General features: G+C 32.4%; 1 pseudogene; it reads right to left on the bottom strand.

Moving 5' to 3' along the window:
- Positions 1-8,479: 8,479 nt before the first annotated feature.
- LOC149572071 (putative poly(ADP-ribose) glycohydrolase 2) overlaps positions 8,480-20,992 on the bottom strand; it is a 31,892-nt pseudogene continuing 19,379 nt past the window's right edge.

The raw sequence follows: 20,992 nt of genomic DNA, 5'->3' as shown, positions 1-20,992 counted from the left end.
TCTTGTAGAAGCTCTTAGAGAGAAAATATCTCTTATATTGTAAGAATTTGGAGTTCTTCCATGTGGAGAATATTGTAATGAATTTCAAGTATTAATGGATGCTTTATGAAGCATTTTTGTCATCTCTCTCTCTCCATATTTTTGTGATCTTGGTTGTGAATTGGTACGGGTGGTGTGGCCCGTCATCAGTAGCAAAGAACACACTGAAATAAACATCGCAGTGAACTGAACAACCAAACTAAGTGCGTGGTTCGTCCCAACCGTCAATAGCATCATAAGACCATCGTGGGTCCTAGCCATCCCCCGCGCGTAACATCCCAAGCCACTGACCAAATCGTCAGTACTATCATAATAGGGATGTCAGTACTAAAATCTACACAATAACAACATAAGAAAATATAACATGCTAGTGATAATCATAAGATAATCCTACAGTAGATCACATCACCTATCACATGCTAAACAGCAGTAAGCAACAGATATACTACTAAAGAAAATCACATAATCTAATAATATGCTAAATATCATAATAAGAGAATGCGCCAAATAAAATAACATCATCTAAACATGATATACAAGCATCCCAATGAAAGCATAAATCACAAGAAATCATACTTCAAAACTCGAAGTACCAAGTGAAGATATCTAGCAACGGTCGCACTAGGACAAAAGATCATCTCTGTACACTGATCCCTAGCAGTGGTGAAGGTAGCTACACCTCCCAACCACGTGGCACCCATAGGTCCACACCCGCCGTGCTAATGGAGATAATGATCCAACCACAAACACACAAAATAACATCCAAGGCTAACACTCACACCAGACAGTATGATGGCTGCAACCAAGAACCTAAGACAATGCAAGGAGTACAGGTCCTGGTTAGACACTCAAAAGGCTACTAAGTAGGTACTAACATCATGGAGAGTCGCTTGGCATCAAAAAGCCCAAGCTAGGACTTGTGCAAATTCAACATCCCTCAACGAAAAGGCTCTAGCACCTCAAACTTTTTTATTATCTTAAGTTTATTTATCATTCGCACATTTTATTTAATTATCACTTATATAAAGCTTCCTCTGCCAACCCATGATGCCATGATCATTGGGCTGTGAGATAGAAGCCCCATCCATATGCAACCCTACCCTACCCATGCTCATCCTACGACAAGTGCCCGTGGGCATGCATACTCCCATCCCAACCCCAATGATCATAACTTTCGGCAACTCCATGAAAGATTGGGCCTCGCAAGTCACCCAACAAATGTACGCGCACGTACTCGTGTGTGGTGCACCACCATCAAGAAGATCATAACACAAGGACATGAATGAGAACACAATGCAAAGAAAACACCCAATTGAAAGAAACACAAGAAGGACAGATTTTACATGAATCCCAAAGCCAATAAAATTATACATCATGAAATCACTCAATCAGCCTCAATCCGAGAGTATGGATTCTACACAAATCCCAATGATGTAACAAGACCAAACATCGTGAACTCACTCAATCGACCTCAATCCGAGAGTATGGATTCTACATGAATCCTAGCGTTCACGAAACAAAAGTAAAGGTCCAAAAGAAACCATAATAGGTAACAATTCACTCAACTGAACACAAAGTTGGGAGTACAGGTGTGACATGCATCCCAATGCAACAAAAGGTGCAATAGTGGTCTGACTGATATCCAAATGGATCATCCAGGTCCACGATCCACATTGAGCCAAGAAAACTCGAGAAAATAGGATGGCATGCAAAACGAGGTAAAAACCTCAAAAAAATTGGAAAAATTCAAAATTAAAACCCATTTGGCCTTTGGGTTCAAAAACCCCAAAAATCCAAAAATAAATGGAATCAAACATCGTATGCAAAAACGGCCAGCATAATGGTACAAAATTCCAAACCCTCATCTCGAAAAATAGGGAAATGTTCATACCCGCCCAACCAAGTAGAACTAACATACAGAAACGGAGGGGAACACTAGTTCTCAGCCTCCAAACAAACTGCTACCAAAAACAGAAGCAGAGACGAAGTAGAAACAATAAAACAGGAAAGCCCTACCTCACAGCCAAAAGGGCAAAAATGAAAAACTGAACCAGAAAATAAAAAGCTCACAGAAGTGGCTGAAAATTGCAGCAATCCAAGGTTTCCCCGAGCTGGATCCAACGAGCTCAACCTCGCGACGATTCCATGCCCGTAGCTCCCACAACGAACAAAACAGTAAATCCTCATGAAGAGGATTTTGGGTTTTACTCTCCAACTTTCCAATTTGAAAGTGAGAAGTGAGGAATTAAATTCCCCTTTGGATACTTATTCACTTTTTGGGTGAATAATCGATTAGGGCATTTAACCAGCCAATCTAGTTAAACCTCGAATTGACCCAAACAAAAATAGGCTATTCCTATAAATAGGAATTCATCTATGGCAAAACTGCCAGAAATTAAAATAAATCAATAAAAAGCCCGAAAACCCAAAAACACATAAATCTCCTAAACAACTTTCGCGACAATGCGAACCTCTAAATGCACAGACACGCTTACTAGTCTAATCACATAATGCAAATGAGTTCGGATTTAATAATCATCAAAAGGTTTAATTTAAACACTTTACTAAAAGATACATCGACCATATAAGGACGACATTGGTAAAGTATGAAAGGTTGAATCACTAACTCCATGTGCCACTGCCAGGGATATAAATCCTGCACACTAAACAACACAATCAAGTGCAATTGCATATAATAACATAGCCGAAGCAATAAATACATTAAATCACCTAATTCAACCATTTATTTAGTTATATTAAAATAATCTATTTACATCACTCACGTTCACATAAAGCATAACAACACAGGAATGAAGTAAATAACCATAGCATTAAATCCATCACATAAAATAATCAGAGGTATGTCCAAATACCAGATATCATCGTAAAACACACTGTCATCTCAAAATGGCATCATCATGCAATATGATTAACTGAACAGTAGTCTAATACCTATGATACTGAAATCAAAGAGTAACATCTAACCCTCAAGTCATCTCAAATGTAAACATAACATGAGTAACAAATATCTCTCAGATCAAAATAAAACAAGGTAAATGTCCGCAACACATAACCAAATAATCCAACAAGAACAATCCATTCTAATTACTTAAGCATTTAACAAGGCACTTAAAACACATAAGCGAACACGGTCATAAACATGACTAACCACTGCTACAGGAACCTAGTCTAGAGTAGCATGGTAATAGAACATAGTGCAATCTCTGTACGCATCTCAGGGTAATCACAGGAAAACCTCATGATACCACATCGATCTTAGTAACCACTGGCACAAACCTTAGTGAACCAAAAATCACATCATAATCTCAAAGATCAATCAGAAGCATAATCAAGGCAACTGATACAGAAACGTAAACCCAAACACCTCAACGGTGTAGACCACTCAGGGTCACAATCATGATCCCATCACAACAAAAGATCAGCAAGGTTGCATCTATCAGGTTGACTTACAGAAGTCAAACGAGAGAGGCACTATAATCTCTATTAGGTGTTTTAGCATCTCTTTCGTGTGTGCCAATCTCAGAGTCAGATTGTGCATTTTCTTCATTCTACAACTCGGCATCTAAATGCAACTCGAAATTCATAGGATGTGACTCGGTAGTTGTTGAAACTTGTTGTTGACTTGCTGCATGATTTGTAGCATCTTCTTCAGTAGGCATTCCTTCATAAAAGTATACAAATGTCTTGTAATCTTCTGGTTCTTTTGTAGGTTCAGCTTCATGTGCTTCTATAAACTCATCAAAATTCACATTTACACTTTCCACAATTTTGTTAGTGTTGGTAATTAAATGCTTATTCAAAAGGTGTTGAGTGAGTACCTTTCTTTACCATACCATAGTTCAAAAAGGTGTTGAGTGAGTACCTTTCATTACTTGCACATGGTTCAAAGTGTATACTGCAGTACTTACAACTTCTCTCTAGTATTTTAGAGAAACATTTTTCTCCACATAAGTGTTCTGGCACAGTCCATTATAGATCTATTTCTTCTTTTAGAAATTCTATTTTGTGGAGGGGTCCTTGGTGCTGATGTTTGTCTCTTGATTCCTCTATCATTGCAAAACGTCTCAAATTCATGTGAAGTGAATTCACCTACTCTATCTAATCTCAAACATTTCAAGCTCTTACCTATTTCTTTCTCAACTCTTGTCAAGTACCATTTAAATGTTTGAAAAGCATTTGATTTTTATTTTAGAAACATGATTGTCATCATTCTAGAGTAATCATCAACAAGAAGAATTATATACATGTATGCTTTGTAGCTTTGCACTTAACTAGGTCCACACAAGTCAATATGAACAATTTCAAGTATTTCCTTAGAGGTGTAAGCTTTACTTTTAAAGCTTGAATTTTTCATCTTGCCTAGCTAACATTGTTTGCACATTATATTTTTTGGTTTCTTCAACTTAGGAAAACCTCTAACTCTTTTCATGTTGCTGATATTAATCAGATTATCAAAGTTAACATGACATAATCTCTTGTGCCAAATCCATACATCATCAAATTTTGCAATAAGACAAGTAGTATCTTCTATATCCAAATAGAATAGATTACTCCTAGTTTGATCACCTTTTCCAATCAAGTTTCTAGTTGTATCATATATCTTGGCTGATTTATTTTTAAACTCAACTTTGCACCCCATGTTATTCAATTGTGACACACTTAACAAGTTATAATTCAATCCTTCAACATAATAAGCATTGTCACATGAAATTTGGTGTGTAAGCTTGATAGACCCTTTTCCTTTTATTAAACATGGTGCATCATCACCAAATCTTACACTATTTCCATCATAACAGGTTAAGGTAATGAACTTACTTTTGTCTCCAGTCATGTGATGTGAGAATCCACTGTCAATAATCCATTTGTCATTCTTGTTCACACAATTCATAAGTGTAGTAGCCTTATCCTCATCTGATTCATCCTCCATTGCAACATATACCACTTCATCATCATTTTCATCATAGTTATTTTTATTAGCAATGTAGCATGACTTCTTGCCTTTTTCTCTGTAGTTTCTTCCATCATCTTCTCTTCTATTTTTGTGCTTGTTCCCTTCTTTGATATTTTTCTTCTATGTACATCTTGTTGCAATAGGGCCAACTTCATTGCAATTGAAACAAATGATAGGTAGCTTACCTTTGAATTTACCTTTTTCTCTATGAAATCTCCTTGCTAGTAATGCTTCCAATTTTTCAATGTCTTCCTCATTTGTGTTTTTGTCACTGGATGCATACTTTATCATTCTTTTCTTGTTCTTTGGCTTTACCTCCTCAAATCCTTCAGTAACAATTTTTCTTTGAAAGTTGATTCAATACTTTCTGGTCTGTAATTGTCAAAATTAGATAACTCAAAAGCTGTGAGTCTTCCTACCAAACCTTCAAGGGTTAGATCATTTCCTAGCATACATCTTAACTCTTGAATTTCTGACACTCTAATGGCATACACAGGCAATAATGTTCTCAAGACTTTACTTAGCATAGTAACATCATCTATTTTACCAATTGCACCTTTTATTGCACTAACAACTTCTTTTATTCTAGCAATATATTGAGCAATGTTTTCACCTTCTTCCATCCTCATGTCATCAAACTTACCTTTGAGGCTATTTGACTTGGCTCTTTGAACATTTTATCTCCTCCATAGATGGTGTTTAGGGCATCCCACATCTGCTTTTCACTTTTAAGGTCTTTGATATCATCAAACTCAGCATAGCTTAGGGCAGAGGCAATTTCCAACATCGCCTGATTGTGCTCTTTCTTTTTCTTCAAATCTTCAACAGTTAGGGCTCCTATTGGATCAACATGTTCTGTTGTAATGCAAGTTTGTGCATAATCTCCAAGTCCTCCAAGGTGTAACTTCATCAAACTTTGCTATGCAGGAAAGTTATATCTATTCAGCTTGGGTACCTCTCTTTTTGACATCTTGATCTTTATGCTTTTAGTACCTTGAAACTAATCCTCTTAAGCAACTTGCTAGGATACCAATTGTTGGAATTATTTAGAATAACTGAGAGGGGGGGTAAATTAGTTATTCAAGGTCCAGATGTACAAAATAAAACTTTTTCAATTCAATGAACCCATATAACATCCTTAACCATGCATGCATTTATTATGTGTTAATCAAAACTAATATGTTACAATAACAGTAACATGCAAAAGTATAGAGCATAAAACACAACATATCCATCAGCACATTTGACACAATGATTTAACATGAAAACCCAATTTGAGAAAAACCACCATTAACATGCTACTCCTTTTTCACTCTTCCAAAATGATGCCCTATTAAAGGCCAACCCTATTAAAGGTTACAACACACACTATTAAATGTAACCTGGTTAAGGGATTTCAATCACCCTGTTAAAAATGAGCCTTGTTAGAGGAATTTAGGTCATTCACTTGGAATACCACCATGTTAAAGGATTTTCCAATGACTGCTAAGTCAACCTTTCTCCAAAGGATTTACCCTAATCTAATACAATTGTTAGAAAGTAATAGTAGAGTTTTGATCTGATACAACTTACAACCTTACTTGTAGATTAAAAATCACTATTTAGTCCTCAACTCTACTTGGCTTCCTATCTTTGTAGTTCTAACAGCTTGTTCACCCTTCAAGCATTCATCCTCATTAAGCCTTCTTGCTTAATTTTCCATTGTAGACTTCTCCTCTTAGATCACTTGATGAAGCAAACCCTCTTCCTTCTTCTTGTTAGATTTTCACATTCAAAACTCTGTAACCTTCATCCAACCTTGCTTCATGACTAGACATCCCTACATATAGGGAATTAGAACTCTTTTTCCTACTCATTATCCATCTCAAAAATTAGGGTTTTTGATGCAGGATTAGGTAAAATACAATGTATCTACCCCATATCTTGTCTTGTCTAGAAATTTCTCCTAGAATCCATTTGAATTCGCCTCCAAAATGGTTTACATAAGATTTTGTACCTCTAGCTCATCAACCTTATCTTCCTCCTAATTTACAAGTTCCAAGAAAATAAACTTGTCAACCTTTATTTGGAAAATCTTTGATCTTTATCATAATGTAGTAGCTCGACATTATCAATTTACTGATGGTTAGTACATATTTTGTTACTTGACATCTATTATAAAATCACTCGGCATCAACTAGATTTTACTAGTGCTTGGCATCAACTGAAAATCACTCAACTTCAACTATCTTGCTCAGCACCTACTAAATTTCTTAGCATCCACTAGTTTACTTGGCATCCACTAGAAATTTCTTTCACTCGGCTCCAACTGACTTTTTACTCAGCTTGCACTAACTTTGCTCGGCACCGTCTATCAACTTGGTCAAGCTTAGCAAATGAAATTTTTCCAACCTTATTCTTCTAAACTTTCTAAGTGTAGCCAATCATTTTGTAACCTTAAGTAGATCATCAATACATTATGTTATCATTGTCTTAACTAATTCTTGCACTTCAATGCATAATCATAACTCAACCTTTCCTCTAGGCCTTTTGTTACATCTTGTTGATCAAATCCTCCTCATCAATCAACTAAGTGATAGTGCTTTAAAAATATAAGTAATTGTCTTATGAACATGTAGCAGGTTTGATATCAATGACAAAACAATAATTGAAAACACACAGTCTTCTTTCAACATTTTCTTACTCAAGTGATCTTTTCAATCATATATCAACGCAAACCATAGGATAAAATTAAATAAATGGTTATGTAATGATTTGATCAAATATAAATGATTAATAAAATATGAAAAATTTATTAAGTTTGATCTACCATAGTAATTAAAATACTCAAAAGGGGGGCTTATAGTTTACTAGACCAAAATTAGGGGATCACAATTGAGAGATTCTAAATAAAACATCTATAAGGTTTCATAGAAATTCAAGAATTTTTTTACTCTTTAGTATTTTCATGATGCTTCCTAAATTACATACACAAGACCATTCATTTGTACTTTACATTTTTTTAAATAGAATTCTCCATTTATTTGTGGAAGAACCCAATTAAAGAAGCTATTGTATATTTTCCCCTATTGATCTTAGTATTGAGTATTCAATCAATCATATCCCAAAGCTCTCCAACACTCCAACAATGACATATAACATATTTTGTGAATATTTTAAGTCTTTTTATAATATTCCTCCCCAAATTTTAAATAAAAAGTAAAAGGTCTTGAAGTGTGAGATGTTGCAAGCCATTGGAGAACACTTTTGAGGTCAATGTCACCACCAAATTCTCCACATCCCTAGTTTCTATTTGTTGTAACAATTTTATCTTCACAAGGGAGTGAATATATATTTTGCATGCCAACTTTTTCTCTTCCTGGACTTTTTATTATTAATGCCATCTAAATCCTCACTATTAACTAGAGAAGGTCCTCCATTTTATAGTTATTGATTAACACTTGTAGATAAATCATTGACAGTGCCATTTCAAAAAATTTGGACATTTATTGATGCAATCACCAAAAAAGAAAATTGTAGAAGTGTATATATGTGATATTCTAAAAACCATTTTGCACCCACAATTTCAATACCTTACTATCCTACATAGCAAGAAAAAACAACATGCACACAATTGACTCAAGGTTGATAAAAAACTAATCTCTTTCTAAACATAGATCTATTACCAATTACACTAGTGCTAAGACAATTATTAACAAATTACACTTCCAAAGCCTCTTCCCATAATGCTCAATTTTACATGATTACATAACCTCAAGATTACAAAGAGGAACCTTGGATGCACTCTAACAGTTGACCTTAGGATACAAAATAGAGAATTTATCATCCTCAAAAAGAATTTCTTTTCTTTCAAAAGATATCACACCATATGGCATCTCAAATAAAGTATGTCAAAATAATGGATGACACACTTTATTTTGTGTTCTTGTTTCTCACCATATGCACAAAGACCTATAAATAAGCAATCAAAATTTATATCTGGTAGTTGGTTCTACCATCTTTTAACCTTTGGAAATAGACCTAAAAAATTATAAGCCAAGATAGTTGTTGTCAATTACCTATCCTTTGACGATTGGAATATAGATGAACTTATCCTTGCTAAAATATACATGCTCATAAGGATGTGTTGCATTCTCATTACTCTATTTCTATAACATTTTATTGTGTTGCAGTATCTCCACATTTACCTCTTGACAACTCTACAGTCTTACTATTAAGCTCAACATAGTTACTAGAGTTGAGGTTTCAAGTCACTATGATTGTGATACTTTTTTATGGCTTACTATCAAATAATTATCAAAATAATATCATACAGACCTTGTTAATCATTTTTCTTGAGAATTATCTTTTTGTTTGATTACCCCTAGCATACATTTTTTTGTGTTCATTTAGGACTATAGGACCTTTAAATTTCTTTTTATCCTTATGAATCTTCAACATTTTTTTTTTTTTTTAAACTATCATTTGCTCTTCCATTTTCATCACTAGTGACTATTCCCTATCTTCATGTTGAATTTGGAATTCATGACATAAATATGCATTTTGACACTTTGATTTTGTAACCTCTAGCTATGTGATCCGTTATGACCTTAAACTGAATAATATGTTTCATCTTTATATGAAAATTGCATAAGCCTGCTACTCACTTACATACATTGTAGTTATGGATTCTGAGAATTACTATTGCAACTTGAGTTTATGATTCTTCCCATAGTTCACGAGTGCTACTTGTTAATGTTGTAATGTTCCATGTACTATGTGATTCATTTGAAACCCCTATGTTTTGATGTTGCTTATTATTGTTGACAATAGACCGTTACCAAAATAGGATAAATGTTTATCTCATATTATATTAAAGCTAGATCTACATGAGCATCTAATGTGATTATTACATACATATCTACCCGTACTAAAATAAACATTACATATCTCCATTTCCATCTTTTTCTATCTCTTCTCCAACCCATTATTTCTTGTCCTAAAATTGCTACATGTAATATTTCAAGTATGAAATAATTTCCCTTTAATAACCAATTACTCTATTTCTTACAATTTGCATTTAAATACAATTAAAGTTTCATGCATTATGGTTGCATTTCCCTTGTTGGAAAATATAATTGAAATAATTGTTATGTTGTCATTGATGTCAAATCTACTTATGAGACATGTTGCTATCTGATCTAAATGTCATATCTATTTGATTGATGAAGAGGATTTGAGAAGTTGCTCATAAAAAAAGTACCTAGAGGAAAGGTTGAGTTATGAAAGGGAAGCTACAATGGACATTTCATTAGTTAGACTTTGACAAGATAATTTGATTGTTTACATTATGAAGACATGAGAAAAGACTAATAGATTGCATAAGCTTGACTGAGGAATACAATAGAAGATTAAGGAACTTGAAGTTTATACTAAGGGATGTTAGTGTCAACTGAGTGCCAAAACAAAGCAAGCCAAGAACTGGTACAAGCTAAGTGAGACTTAGTGTTGACTGAGCATTAGTATCGACCAAGTAAATAGTGTAAGTTCCAAGAAAGTGAACCTAGTGTTGACCGAGTGTCAAAACCTAGTGATGAGCGAGTGTTAGAACCTAGTAATGACCAAGTGACAATATTTTGAATGTGTATGAGAAAACATGTTTTCTAGCCAACTAAGTTGATTTCTTGGGATATGGAAAGCATGTTGAAGATATTGACGGGTTGGATCATTTAATTCAAGGAGAGGATTAGGTAAGATATCTAATGAAAATATTCCATGAGAAGTTTCTAGAAAAGAAGGAGATGAACATATTCAATGAATCTATTGGATCAAATTGTAAACCCTTAAGATCTATGCCGATTATGGAAAATGGAAAAGAACCATAATTACCTATTTAAGGAAACACAAAGGTGAACTTTATAAAATATGTAAAAGAGAAGAGAGCAGTAAGTTGTGTGTGTTTGAAATATTTCCAATAAGATGGAAAAAATCTACTAATGTTGATAAGAAAATCTAAGCAAAAGGCTTAAGTTTGTTGTGAAGAGAAGGGTGATTGCTTGAAGTGTTTTCGAGCAAATCAAGGACAAAGGTGACAAGGAAGTTTTATCAAGGAATCAGTACGTGAACTAAATAATGATATGAAACTGCAAAGTGAGTTGTAATCATATAGATCGAACTCTACTATTATCTTTCTAATCATTGGAAACATTTTGTATTGAAATCCTTTTAACCAAGGTTGACCTGACAGTCATTAAGGACTTAACAATTTGTGTAAATCCTTTAACTGGGGTGACATTCTAATGGAATGTTTTAAAGTCCTATGAGAAGGCCACTCCTAAAAGGGTGATTAAATCCTTTAACCAAGTCACATTTAATACTGTGTATTGTACCCTATAACAAGGTTGGATCCTAACATGACTCACTTTAGAAGAGTGAAAAAGTGGTGACATGTTGCTAGTGGTTTTTCCCAAATTGGGTTTCCACATTAAATCCTAATGTCAAACTTGTGTTGAATATTTTATGGTGTTTTACATTTCAAATATTTACATTCAACAAATCTATTATATTAGGATAGTGAACTACTAGTTAATATTGTTATTGAGATTACAATAGAGACAAAATAACATGATACATAAGACAGAGATGTGCTTAATTGTTTGATTGTTCAATTGGCACTGATGGACCTTGAGTAACTGACTCACCCCCCCGTGCCCCCCACCCAACCCCCCCCCCCCTCCTCATAGTTCCTTTAATATTGCTCTTAGTTATTCATAGCTAGATTTTTCTTATCACTGACATGTTAGGCTTGAGCCCTTGTGGGAGCCAAATTAATGTCAAGATATCAATGATAGACTAGGTTGTTGCACAAGAAACAAACTAGTTAGAAATAAGTATGGGTTTGTGATTTCTATCATGGATGCTTGTGCTAGGTATAATGGTGAGGTAGGATAGTCTTTGCTTAGATCTATTGGATCTAACCCCCTTTTATATTTTTACTTTTAAGAATTTGCAGTAGAAGGAAGGAAAGTGGGAGCAGTAAGATACTGGAAGCATGAGTAGCCAGGACAATAACAAAATCTCTCATCATTCAAGTAATGATTGGCTCTATCTTTCTCTTATACCTTTTTTTTTTTCATCCATCTATCTTTATTTCAAATTCAAAACTTTAATTGTCTTTATCTAATTTCATGACTTGTTTGAAGTAATAGAAATACTTTGATGAATAAAGATTTTACATTTTTTTTAAAGATTTTTTTGATGTATCAGCTAATTTTATGTTGCTTTCTTTTCTTCATAAACTGTAATACCTATATGCACGAATGGATAAAAGCAACTATTTTATTATAAGGCACATAATACATGACCACTTTCTTATGTTTTTCTTAGTAATAAATGGTTCTACCGAACTAAGCATGTAGATAAAAATATGTAATAGTACACTAAAGCTCGCATATGTAATAATATTCTTGTATAGATTCAAGTACAAGTAAACAAGGTGGATCTTAAGGTGACATGCCTCCAAGAGCTCTTACAACATTGGGGTAACACCCCTTGTACCATTTCCAAAGTGCCACTAGATATTGTTTATGTTGATTGCACTCTATCCTATGGACATCATTGTAGTTGCATCTCTTCTTCTTATTGCTCGTAGAATTTGAGATCCCAAGCCCCTCGTTGCTCTTATGTTGGAGGAAGGGATGGGTGGAAGCATCACATTGCCTCTCCATCATGACATGTCTCTGGTTGGTTCCATATTGCTCCTATAATTCCTACTACTTCTGCAACTAATGATAAGTAGTTTCCTAATTTAGCCTTTGGTTATCTCACCTCCCAAGAGAAAGGAGATAAAAGAATATAATGATGATTGGTCTATTCTCGACCCTCTACAAACCCTACTGATGTATGGGGTAGTGATGACCATCAGGATCCACCCCCCTTACCAAACACAACTTTGGCTACCTATAATCATTTATTTTATTATTTTTAATAAATAGTTGTTGCTTCTAACCCTAGGCCAAGTGGATATTTGTAAGGTGATATCATATCCCTTGATTTTTTTTAATATGTACTTTTATATTATACTTTAATAAAAAATTGTCTATTTATCAAAAAAAATTAAAAAAATCCAAACAACATAAGACAAAGTGCATGTGTTATTCAAAAGGGGAAGATTATTTTATCATGAGGTTTAAGGGCCTGTTCCCATCATGTAATGCCATTTTTATGGGAGAGAGTGATGAAGAGACAATTATGCTTAAATGTACATTTAAAAAAGAGAAATGGATCATTTTAGTTGCAAGTGCATATCAAGGAGTAGAAAGTTTTTTGTTTGAAAAGGACGATTAGTGTACATTAAAATTTTGGGAGGAAGACAAATGTCAGATTAAAGTTGACTTCAATATTCTTTTTCCTTTTATATAATCTCCTTTTCTTTCATTTAAAGTATTCCACAATTTCTAATTTCTATAGAAATAGATAGAAAACATGTGTATATTGTAAAGTGTCTTACGTTTGGGTGAAGTATGCTATTTTTAGTCATTAAATTTTTAATGGCTTTTGTGTTTTGAAATGTGTGGATTGTATATGTTTGATGATTGTCTCCAAATTGGAATTCAATAGATCTTGAATTGGAATAATCAATGATTATCTTAGTTCTTCATGCACATTTCTTGCATTTGAGTTATGTTGGTTATTGCCTTCTATTTGAAGAATAAAATAATTGCTTTAACAAATATAATGCCAGTATTTATTTTCAGATTTTTAACTATGGTTGTCTCGTAGTTTATGCTCACTTTTTTATTACATAGTAATAATAATTAGGAGGTTTGCAAAATATGTCAAGGTTTTTAAAATTTAAGACAATTTATGGTCATATGTCAATATCTTAGTAAGGAGTTTGGACAATATACCCGATAAACATTATAAAATCAATACATAAGAATGCACCCTCATCAAATTTTTTATTATAAAAATAATAATATATTATTTGTTGATTTTACATTGTCTTCTATATAGATTTGAGAAGTTTCTCAAATTTATATATGGTTACAAAATTAGTTAGCACAGTGGAAGATCTATATTAGATGTCAAAAAATATTCTATCATAAGTATTTTCAATTGAACTTAGGAATTCACAATAATCAGATAATATTCAAATATTATATCATAAGTATTTATTGAATACTGTATATATGATAGTTCTTTTATAGGTAATTATAAATTGCCTAAAATAAAGTTGTGATTATATATAGTATCTTTGAGATTACACTCATGAATTGTGTGTGTATGTATATATATTACTTGTGATATTTTTAATTTAAGTTAATTTCTAAAAATGTTATGTTGGTTATTGCCTTCTATTTCTAAAAGCTTATAAGTACCACAAAAAAGTGCCACTAAGATTGATCCAGTTTTCATATTAATATTAATAGATTAACATAATTATATATATGTTTTATAAAATGATATTTTTAATTTAAGTTAATTTCTAAAAATGTTATACTGGTTATTGCCTTCTATTTGTAAAAGCTTATAAGTACCACAAAAAAGTGCCACTAAGATTGATCCAGTTTTCATATTAATATTAATAGATTAACATAATTATATATATGTTTTATAAAATAATTAAAAAATCTTAAATTATCATATCTAATCAAATCTTTAAAATTAGTGATAAGAGTTGAAGGTATCATAAACATACATATTTATATTTTTTAGACGTAAAGTTATATAAAATGATAAATAAATTTGGCCAACAATATTACAAATGTTATTTCTATTTATTACTGGTGATATTTTTAATTTATTATTTTTATTGATATTTGTTTCATATTTATATATTGTATTCTTGATTTTTAAAATACTAAAATCTTTTTATACACTATTACAAATTAATAATCTCACTTGTGCCACCATAAGCCAATGATTAAACTTACTTTTTAACTTTACGAATGGACAAAAGATCTATTGACACTTTTAAAAAAAAAATTATTTAACTGTAGACTTATACTACAAATAATTGCAATAAAAATATTATAAAATTATTTAAAAATTACAAGAAAAAACAATCACATTCTATATACAAATATCAAGATTAGGTTCCCAATAATTAATTTTATATGTAAAGAACCCAAAAAATAAATAAAAGGAAGAAGCAAACCAATCGTTGTGGCCTTCTATTTCTCTCAATGACAAGCTATATAGCCAAGTGTAATGGTGCAAGATTACATGCACTAGAACATAGAAATTTATATAGCCAAGTGAAGAGATAGTGAGAGTAAGAAGTATATATAGCCAAAATTATAAAAGTGAAGGAATAGTTAGAGAAAGAAATATGGATATAAGTGGAATGTTGAAGATAGGGCTGACGCTATGCACTGGCTTGGCACTCTTGCAGATAGGCCTCATACTTTACATGCTTCTCTTCTTAGCACATGTTTGGCCATTGTCAATCACAGTCTTCTATGGAGGATTTCTCGCCCTTGTTTTCGTTATGCTTCTATCACTCAATGGATTATGGAGAAGGATTATAAATGTGCTAAGGCGAAGGAATCACCATTAAAGAACAACGCTATGCTGGTTTGCATCAGATATATATTTCTCGCTGTTGTACAAACTAGTTGAAACTTAGTATTGATTCTAATTATTTGGCCTTCAACTGGTTTTCAACCAGAAATTTATTCTAATTGCTCTCACATTCCTTTTGTTAAGGGACTCTAATAGTAATTGTTGTAATGTTCATTGCCTTCATTTCAAACCATTCACTTATTACATAGTCACATCCATATTATTTGGTTCTCCTCTGGAAAGAATGGCATGGGATAATAAATCAGCAAGGATAATGAACTTGATCAGATTTTTACATCTCTATGGTGAGGATTTTGAAAATGATCAACAAGAAACAATTGTTAGTTATTCAATGCTAAATGGTATAGAGTCACACCTCTTGTTCATGTACATAAATTGTTTATAGTGGGAAGAGCAGTTTGAGTGATTTTGTATCCAACAATAACAAAAAAAAATTTGAAGTCAGGGAATGGGTAATTACATTTGGGTGATTTTGCATCTAACAAATTATTTTTTGAAGTTATGGAATGGGTAATTTAGATTTGTGTAACTCTTTATGTTTAGAAATGGATGATTGCTTTCATGGGATATCAGTATGACACTCTGAATTTTGTTTCTGATTTTTGTGGGCTATTTTCATTATTTGTTTTTGTTTATGCTGGGATTCAATTTGTGTGCAATTTCTAAATGCTTATATAAAGTGGCTAAGCATGTGTCTTCGGGTTAATAATATAAAAGAAAAAAATAGCTTCTTTAACTAACAAAAGATTTAATTAATGATTGATAAAATAAAATAAATTAATTATATAATTTATCTATTTTAATATAGTTGGAGCAATAAAAATATGTTTTTGGGTTAAAAATATAATTTACACAATTTAATAATAAAAATAATCTTGTGAGCATCACCTACATGCAATGAGTGCTAAGTTTTCCATTTATTCTGATGAGAAATGGATTTGTGTGAATCATTTCTAAAATTAGTTTGACTAAAAAAACTACAATTAAATGCAATATCACAATAAAAATAATACATAAGATGAAAAAATAACTTTAAAAAATCTATCACATTTTTAAATTATACAAAATGACACAATGAAAAATAATACTTAGCCTACAAGCAAATACTAAAATAAAAAATACAAACCTTTAATAAAATTATATCCCAATTCTTATGATTTTCTTCAAATATTGCTAATTTCACATAATTTATATCTTCATATATTCAAATAAGAATGCAAATAAGAATGCAAATTAACACAGAGAACTTTTCAAGAATCCTTGTTTAAATATCTTGAAGGAAAAACTAGATAGCATGCATTTTCTCACACTTATTTTATACTTCAATTATTTTAGTACATAGTATTTGATGTATTTCTCTGAGATGTAGGCATATATTTAATTATCCTCATTTTGAAAAAAAAAAATTCAAAGAATGTCTCATATAGCCAATTTTTGAGAGTTATTTTATGATTTAAAATTTTATTAATTATTATGATATGTGACATTTTAGTAGATTTTGAATATAAAGTAATTTTCTTTATGAATGTATTGATGTGATGTGGAGTGTAGTCAGACTCAAGGTATGGGGATTGGGTGAACATCCTTATATTGATTTATTATATTTTAGGAAAATACAATCAAAATATATTTTATTTTATTTACTAATATAGAGTGTGATTTTACTAAATGAGACTATATCCAAAATTGTGGATGTTTGTGCCTACTTCATTAGAATCTTATAAAAAGTAGTGGTCAATAATGTATATATAAATGATCAAATGTATACCAAACAAAAAAAGTTATGTATATTTTTGAAGAGGACAGTTTTTTTTTTTTTTATTGGATACAATTTACTATTTTTTTAATTTTTTAATCTACATCTTCCAAAAACTTAATATACTTACTTTTATTGTTTAATAAATTAAAATTATTTTTTTAATCCAAATTCTATTAAAATTATATGCTCAGATTTTTCATTTGAGATTTACAAAAGGTTTTTTTTTTTTTTTTTTTGATAGAAAAATTAGGGCTCAAAGTGGAAAATTCTATTAAAATGCATAGTTTGTTGATGTGGGTACCACATGACCTATTACATTAGACTCAATCGAGTGGGATTTGGTCGAGTGGCACTCGGTTGAGCCTATGTACGGGTCAGCCCTTTGTGGCGAATCACGTGGGTGTTAGCACCTCATATAAAGGAGGCATCAAATTCTTCATTTTACAATCAAATTAATCAAGTAATTTTCTCCTGGCGATTATCTTACTTCTAAATTGGCATTTTGGAATGGAGTAGTAGAAAAGAAAACCTCAATCATAATGGGAAATCAAAGGCTTAGAGGAATAAAATATGTTCAAAAGAGGGATGACAAAATGGAAGGGAATAAAAAGTGTAATTGACAAGTTGTTTATGATGAAGAGATACCTATTAATGTTGAAGAATATGCAACTCAAGTTCAAGAAGATGTTGGTACTAGTAATTAGAATATATTATTTTCGCATGTAAGATTGGATATAATTGAATTAGGATTCTTTTTTTAATCAAGTTTCATCCTAAAAACATGGTACCTAACAGCACAATCAAATTGCATATTAAAAAATGTGGGAGGAATATTTTGAGAATAAATATTTGATAGAAAAATTATAATTATTTCTAAGATTATTTAGAAAAAGATAAATGACACTAGTTTGGGGTTGTTAGATGTCAACAATAAGAAAGTCTTAAGAGGTCAAGTAAAAGCAATGGTACTTGAAAATTTGTTTTATTTTTTTTAATATTGATAAGAGTAAACATCATGTAGAGCATTAATGTCTATGATTTCTACCAAGAGATTCACATGTAAAAGATAAGTTCAAGCAATTTCTAGTTTATTAAATATTTCAAGAAGAATCATTCAAAGATATATTTGGATGAGAAATATGTTAAATGGAAATATTAAAAATAACTGGGTAAATATTTGTAGACTTCCTCGAAAAGAAAGGATTTATGAAGATGTAAGAAGACATGTTGAATATTGGACCAATCACTCTTGTGTTTCATCCAATAGAAGGGACCAAAAAAAAGCAAAAAGTTGAGGTTTTGAAAAAAAATTGAGATTGGGAAAACCATTGTGAAAAGTAAGAGATTGGGAAAATATTTTTGCAAAAACTTAGAGTTTGGGAAAAGTTTTTGCAAAAAGTTAAAAGAGTTTGGGAAAAGTTTTTGCGAAAAGTTATAGTTTGAAAAAATGTTTTGCAAAAAGTTAAAGAGTTAGGGAAAAGATTTTGTGAAAAGTTGGAGTCTGTGAAAAATTTACGAAAAGTTATAGTTTGGGGGAAAATTTGCAAAAAGTTATTGTTTGGGAAAACTTTTTGAGAAAAGTTAAGAGTTTGGGTTTTTTTCATGCAAAAAGTTAATAGATCCAATATTTTCGCATACAAGAGGGAAATGCCTTCAAACATAAACTTTTAAATGTTATCCATATTATTATTTTTGTTAAATAAAACCATCAATATGTGGAGCACTCTATTTTTAAGAAAAAGTTTAATTTGTTTCACCATTTTTCTATAATTTTGGAATTCATGTTTTGAAGGGGCCTTGAAACCTTAATACAATTAGGTGTAAAACTAAACACTAGGGGGCCTAAAGTGAAGCATAAGCATTATGCACTACAAAATGATATTGGACAAAGACACAAAAAAACTTAGATAGAAAGGAAGGTGAAAACAAATCACAAGCCCCACAAAACAACCTAGTGGTCTAAGAAATGATAAGCATGTACTAATTAGACCATCCATCAGGACAATAGAATTTAATATTTCCCCTTTACCCCTAACTTGTGGAGATTATTTAAGAAGAATGGGAGAGGAATTTTTTTAATTTTTTCCTTTAACCATGATCCATCTCTCCTTGATCTTAGCTACCACAAAGTGTCATGCCAATGACTCAATAGAACAATTAGTACAAGCAACAAATTTGATAGGATTAGTAGAAGCAACTCCAGCAACACAAGACCCACCAATCACATAACTACTACTAACAGGGTTAGTAGCCACCACGACAACTTGTTGGGATCATCCAATGGAATTAGCCATAATATAATAATCATAAGTAGAAATATTAGAGTTGCAGTAATAGAAGCATCCATAATATTATCTATATGGCCGACCTCAGCAACTTGCATAGTGGAAGGGACAACATCAGCTTCTTGAAGTTGAAGAACAACAACATCTTGGGGATTATCCACATTAGAAACATGCACTTTGACTGTTATATAATATTTTTGCAAAGCCCCTTGCCACCAAGTGGGTTGCTGGCACTATTTGTGGCAACATGCCCAATATTGAAACATTTCCTACATCTAAATGGGAGACCCTCATAATCTAACAATTGAATCCAAGAACCAATAGGGCTATAGAGTTTAACCTTCAATAGAATGCATTTAGAAGCATCTATATCAACAAGTATCTTTGCATAGGTAGAGTGCAATAGATCAAAGGATTTTAAATCCAACGTTAAGAAATCATGAAAATCCTCTCCAGTTTCCTCAAGCACTCAATCAGGCTAGAGATAAAAAGGGAGGTTAGGAAGACGGAGCTAGATGGGCATTTTCCAAAAATGTTGAATTATAAGATTAAAATCCTTGTGCCAAGGTTTAACCATCAAAGTGAAGTGATTATCCCAAGTGAAAAAATTATCACATAAAATCTCTCTCCTATCATTCGCATTATCAAATCTAGCAATAAAGAAACCCATTACCAGAGGAAATATCTAGATAGAGTAAGGTATCGATCCCAATGCTTTGAGATCCAAGTATGGAGCTCCTTGAGAAAAGTTGAAACTCCCCTAAATTGATGAATTAGTACATCCACCTCAAGAGCCTCAGTGTGTTCCTCAATCTATGAAATTGTATCTTTATTTAGATTGACATAAATAGGGTTGCATGTAGGGAAAGGTTTAGAGACCTTTGACTTAATGATGGCCCCAAACCCACTACCATTACATAGAGACTAGGTATAAGAGAGCCCAAGTGGAGCTCCCAAAACTACCTTCCAAGCCCTAGCCTTCTTTAAGATAGTCACATCTATAGCAGAGTGAGCTCCCAAAAAAATACTCTCATGAGAAGAGGGCTTCCTAGACACATGTCGAGAAAAATTATCAATGTTCCATGCAAAAAGACTAAGCCAAAATGGATATTGTAGACCCTATGAACACCACACCTTGACCCACTATGGGAGAAAGGTCATCCCCATGAACGCTGTCAAAAATGGGAATGAGATCCTTCTCAAATGAATCCCTAGTGTGTGTAGAAAAGGCCATTGAGTGGGGGACGTAGACCCTACAACAACCGCACAATTATTACCCATGGGACACAACCACAGAATCACCCACGCTAGTCTACACATCCTCGCCAATAGAAACCCTAGAGTACATGATAACAGGAGCCGCTGACATCC

This window comes from Cupressus sempervirens, chromosome 2 (assembly GCF_028749045.1).
Source record: "Cupressus sempervirens isolate cs-2001-9-10 chromosome 2, ASM2874904v1, whole genome shotgun sequence".
NCBI classification, from domain to species: Eukaryota; Viridiplantae; Streptophyta; class Pinopsida; order Cupressales; family Cupressaceae; genus Cupressus; species Cupressus sempervirens.
This window is presented reverse-complemented; position numbering and strand designations above follow the sequence as displayed.